This window comes from Vespa mandarinia, unplaced genomic scaffold (genome assembly GCF_050613455.1).
Source record: "Vespa mandarinia isolate Hongniang unplaced genomic scaffold, ASM5061345v1 scaffold_61, whole genome shotgun sequence".
Classification (NCBI taxonomy): domain Eukaryota; kingdom Metazoa; phylum Arthropoda; class Insecta; order Hymenoptera; family Vespidae; genus Vespa; species Vespa mandarinia.
In genome coordinates this window covers 777,092-783,444 of record NW_028197195.1, presented here as the reverse complement: position 1 = coordinate 783,444, position 6,353 = coordinate 777,092, and the positions used below count along the sequence as shown (strand labels likewise).

Sequence of the window (6,353 nt, the reverse complement as noted above, 5' to 3'; positions counted from 1 at the left end):
TCTTTCTTATAAATATTTTGAAGAAATAGTATTTATCTGTATCTATTCATTTTTATTTAAAAACGTCTATTAATATAGAATTTATAATTGAAATGAAATATTACGAATCGATAGAAGTCGGAAATTATACGAAATCTTCGGACGATTACTAAGTAGAAGATAGTGAAGCGACAAATTTGCAACAAAATAATAATTTTAAATAAATTAAAAAAATAATCGGACAATGAAGACTATTATATAAATCCTTCATTATATATATTTGTCTCGAAGATTATCGTCTTACTCTTTTGAAAGAAATTAAATCCTTTAAAATCCAATTCCTTTTTCGTATTTATAAACAAAATTATATATTGTATGAAAGTTATATAATATTATTTCTACTAGTACAATTATACTATATACTAATTATAAGTATTACTTACATTTACGTTTTCATATTATGTATAAAAAAACTAAACAACAGAAAAAAAGAAAACTGGTTGTGTATCTACCACATAATGAAAGTGAAACTGCATTAGTTAATTTAATTTTATTTAATATAGTTTTTCAATTTTAATCTTCCTTGTTATTCCCATGTTCAGTTTCTCTATCAGCAAGTTTTAAAAGTAAAAAGATAGAGCAAGAGAGAGAGAGAGAGAGAGAGAGATTTTTAATAGTTATATACTATATTAAATATATTGAAAGTAACTTACTTATATAAAAGTATTGTTTTATTCTAATTCTATATGACGTAATCAACATACAGGCATCGGGACTGGAGGAATGATAATAAGAATTTGAAAAACAAAGGATGAATCAGGAAGATACTAGTAGGAAATGAGAAACAGAGAGATTGAGAAAGGTAAAGAAGCGAAAGCTTCATCCGCTCTCTTACGCTTAAGATAAACAATAGCTCGGAACTTATGCTCTGTTTCACTTTCTATCTCTCTCTCTCTCTATTCCTACTTCTGTATTCCTATTTCTTTTTATACTTTATCTCACTCTCTCTCCCTCTCTCTTCCTGTTTCTGTATATTTCTCTCTTCTTTTATTCTATGTCATTCTCGATAGTAACTATATTTAATTCGTATACATTAACTATGCTTTCAAAAACACAAACAATCTTAACATTATTGCTACGTGCTTTAACATCACTCTTTTTATTTCACACGTTGCAAAATAAATAACTAATAACCTTACAGAATATTTTTATTTATTTAATCAAACCTATGTTTTCTGTGAACCTATAATGTATATAAGAATATTCATTCCCTTTTCCACTAAAAAAAGCATTTTCAATAAAATAAACATTTTATTTTTAAAAACTTTTGAATCTTTTTCTTACAAATCAAGTGCCGTTTATTAATTGGATGTAATATGTGATCGTTTTAACTTATATTAGAAAAACAATTGTATACAAATTAGTAGATTCCTGGGCATATTTAATAAAATTAACACTAAGACTTTTTCATCTCTTGATTTCCAAGTATTCTGATTATCTTGTGTCAGAAAATTTATTCCATTTATATACAACCACAATTTGTTGCAAATGAGGACGTTTTTTATTTGCAGCTTCCAGGTTTATAATTCGTATCGCTTAAAGCTTTTTAACTTGATGCGTTGAAGCATAATAGCCATGTTCTTTTTAATCTTTTTATTCCACAATGTAAAATATATTCTTATGCGTTTCCTTCCTTTATTTTAATTCGACGGCACATTTGAGCCCATAATCTATCGGATTATGACGAAAAAAATGATTGTATGTGATGGAGTAACAATTAAAAATTTGTAAGTAATGCGAAAAAATTACATAACTTAATGTGATACATGATTTCGTTGCCAAAATCATCAACTAACAATGTCATGATAATAATATTAGACATAGACATGCATATGACATATGAACATTATAGAGTGCTTTGATATGTGCTTTTGCATCTTAAATTGATTTGCAACAAAAAAGAAACTACAGTTGGTCGCCACGTATTCGTATTAGTCACGTCATTAAAATCTTGTTTGTCACTCTAGGAACGAATTATTTTTAGATTCTTGACAACAGGTAAATATAACAAATTTTTAAATTAAATGAATATAAATACATTAAACAATTAAACAATGTTAAATATATATATATAATAACTCAATTATCACCTTGTAATAAACTCTAAGCCTAAAGTACAAATAAATGAATAAATAAAATAAGATAAAATAAATATTATTCGTTTAATATAAATATATGCAATAAAAAAATTTAGTATTTGAGATGATCTAGAATTACTCCATGACGAGGCTGATGGTGTAGAATTATATAAAATATTCAGTACCCAATGATATAATTTCCAACACTGTCAATTCATTTTCATTTGCTTTTATAGTTCCAGTTGCATTTGGTATTATTTTTTTTCTATTTTCTTAAATGTGAAAAACCAATATTTAACTTAACATAGATTTATTATCATTGTTTTTTATAGATTCTAAAACCATCTAAGAATTCGAAGAAACATTCACAGATATTTGAAGAAAATTGTAATTTTCCTCAATATGTAGGAGAATCAGATGGAAAACACATAGCTATAAAAACTTCTCCAAGTACTACAAGCTACTAATATAATTAGAAAGAATTCAATGGTATAGAACTAATGGCTTTCTTGACGTAAATCATGTGTAAATCTTGAAGTAATCTAATGAAAAAGTTTCTAATAGAAATGTATCCAAGAATAGTACTTTATTGGATACTTTATTAAAGAATTCACAAAATTTTCCTCCTGTAGAACATTTCACCGAACATACGAAATCTTTACTTCATGCCATTGTTGCTGATGATGTATTTACCATGAAAACTTATCTATTATTATACTCTTTTTGTATAATAACCTGCACCGAATTGTGTATTTAATTATCGTTTCTTGAGAGCTAGACAAATTGTAGAAAACGTATTTGATCTTATTATTAATCTATTTTGTATATCAAGTAAACCACTAGAACTTTTTACAAAAAAACCACTTTTAATGTTAGCATTATGTGTATAACACAATTTTCTTCTGACACAAGGAAATAAATTGTATGCAATACCAAGTACTTTGGATAGAGATGAGGAGCATGGGGAATGGAGAATTTTTGAAATGACAAAATCGTACTTATTAGAATTACAACGAGAACAAGCACATAAATATACAGAAATTTCTGAAGTTGTACAAAACAAATTTAGTAACTATTTTGTTTCCTACATGTACAAATACATTAATAATAATGTATATTAATATATGATATAACAAGATAAACATATATAAAAATATTGAATAAACTTTATAAATGGTGTATATATAAATAAAAATTCTTATATTATTATATATGCTTATATACTCATTATTATATTCTATTATGCATATATTCTCATATATATTTATGTATGCTTTATTTACCAAATTGTTAGAGTTCTTTCATCTAAGTCTTTTTCATGAATAAACATTACGGCATAGAAATAATTTCGATTATTCGAATATATATCATCCATCGTATTATCGCTATATTTTACTTATATTTTTCTCAATTCCTGATAGAAATGTGTATGTAAATTGTGTAATTACACTTTCACTGATATTAAATTCACTCGAAAGATTATTTAAGACATTCCGTTTTTGTATTTTACTCCGATAATTTTTGCTTTTTATATCCCAAAATTCGGAAAAATTTATCCACTACGAAATCAATCTAAGTATCCCTTCCTTCGCTCAACACATTTTTTCCATTATCTTTAGCACACGAGTTCTTACAAAATATTTGGGACATCGTTGGAAGTTAGAAATAACTATGCGAAAGAAGAAAAAACTGTTTACACTACTCGTTGTTTCGCTATCTGAAAGCAATTATGGCAATCAGTTCAACTTACCAGTTATTATTTTAGATGTGTTCACACATGTTTACACATATTCTGTTACACATGTCACAAAAGTTTCTCTTGCAAGAAATGTTGCAAATTACTTGCTAGTGCATCTGCGACATATCCGTTGCCGTATCAAAGATAGAAAAAAGGGAAAAAATCTAAAAGTAGTCGTTTAGTAATACAGTAAAGTATAATAGTAGTAGTAGTAGTAGTAGTAGTAGTAGTAGTAATTATGTTAGGTTTAGATTAGGTTAGAAATACGACGACGTATCATAATATATAATTAATGTAACATGACGCACATGACGTAGTAGAGTAGAAATTTTATCTTTCAACATATTTTCTAAGGTTTCTAATTTCACCATATAAAGTTTGTTAAATTTTGTTATGGAGATAAGATTTTATTCTTGCAAAATTTAAGTTCCTTATAAAGTCAAATCGCTTTATATTTTTTTAATTTTTGAAACACAAATATAGAAGATATGCATTTATTGCAGAAATGTTTATCATTATGAAAAAAATTGCCAGTGCCCACCAATGACTTCTTTTACATGAATAATTGACGATATATATATATATATATATATATATATATATATATATATATATATATATATGTAAAGAAAGTATACTTTCTTCAGGTAGATTTGCCGCGCGTTTCATAGCCCCCCCTTCCATTGTCCTTTATTATTTACAATTTCTTTTGTGACATACAAATCGAGTCGTTAAGATTTGGAAGAGAAACGGGCAGTATGAAATATAACAGAAGAGAAAAGTAACACAAGGAGCTATAAGAAAATTTATAATATATAATATTAACTAAAATTTAACAATGTGAATAATAAACGTAAATTGTTGTTTCTTTGTTCACGGGTAAGACTAATTAGAAACTAAGCATTAATTAACAAATAAAGATTTATCATTTTGTTCACAGAGAAACATATTTTCGTTTATCACCTCCCATAAGCAATCCGAGATATATATATACATATATATATCCATTCTTATATATATATATATATATATATATATATATATATATATCTATTCAGTAACAAAATGCAACTAAGCCAAAGTTGATTTAACATCTGTATTGTTAAGAAGGTACAGGAAAACAATTTATGAAGTGTTTAGAAATCAGTTTTCCTTGAATGTTCAATTACATTTATTTAAATAATTTTAATTGAAATGTTATGTACACATATTATTTAATATTACTGATATAATATTGATATAGACAAAAATTTGTATTTCATGAATGTTTAAATCATTAAAATTTCTTTCAAATTTCTTTTTGTAGACCGTTGTCGAAGTATATACAAAATTATTAAATATAGTTTTAGGATACAGTCAAGAACAGGGGGTTAACGTAACTCTTTTTACATTATGCTTATATTGATATATATATATATATATATATATATATATATATATATATATATATAAGCAATACACAGAACAGAAATTCGATAGAATGTTTCTTGGAAATATTGGTTGTCTGTTCTTGCCCTTTTTGCTAATCTCATCACTGATGAAGAAATAAGATTTAAAATATATAAATTACAATCACATAAATTATTATATGTGCAAATAGCGTAAAATGAAGCAAAATATTGCAACCTGATTATACTAACACAATTACTTAATCATAACTGTTCAAATTTTATAGCCAATTACTACTGCATAATTCAATGATACCAACGAAGTGTGTTATTTATTAATGATCAAAATATAATTCATGACAGTAAGAAAGATTGTTGAGAAAACTATCAAAATTCGGAAATGTACATTTTCATCCTTATCACAAAGTCCTTCAAATCAAATTATTAAGCTCCACATTAATTGTTACAGAATGTACGATGATTTCCATATTCTCTGGATACATTAGAAAAATATTAACGGTACATTTGAAAGAAAAGAAGTATAAAATATGAACAATTATTAATACCTAATTGGCAACTTGGAGATAGTTTTTTTGATGAGAAACATTCTGATTGTAAAATTGTTCAGATAATAGTTCATTTTATTTGTAATAATTATAAATATAAAAAAAATCTGAAATTGATAAACATGTTGCTATAATTTTTTTGCGGTCATTATATGTGTACATGCACATTTTTCGAGAATTTAAAATTGACATTGTTTTTACCTCTTAAAAAATTAATGCAGAGTCATTATATCTACTGTAAAACTTTATGAATTTTTAAATATTTATGAAGATGTCGGAGTATATTTTATTAGTGCGTTTCATACATATGTATATGTAATAATACTATTATATTATCAGTTCCCATGAATAGAAGTGGTAGTAAAAGAAAAGTAACAGAAAGATTTACTTTGTCCATTGTAAACAGGATTTTTACACAGGCAATTACTTTATCTCCATATGTGTTTTAGCCATATATATAGTGCTATATTGCCAGTCCCCATAAATGAAAGGATTGTGAATTAAGCGAAACAAGAATTCACTTAGTCAATTGGTCGCAAAATGT

The 6,353-nt window shown here is 25.8% G+C and overlaps 1 long non-coding RNA gene across 1 annotated transcript; it reads right to left on the bottom strand.

Annotated features, from left to right (window-relative positions):
* Positions 1-1,254: 1,254 nt before the first annotated feature.
* On the bottom strand, positions 1,255-4,018 carry LOC146872059 (uncharacterized). Its single transcript, XR_014983730.1, has 3 exons — positions 3,868-4,018; positions 3,401-3,786; positions 1,255-1,709 (listed from the first exon to the last, which is right to left on the bottom strand). It is a non-coding gene; the product is annotated as an uncharacterized LOC146872059 (long non-coding RNA).
* Between the last annotated feature and the right edge of the window lie 2,335 nt (positions 4,019-6,353).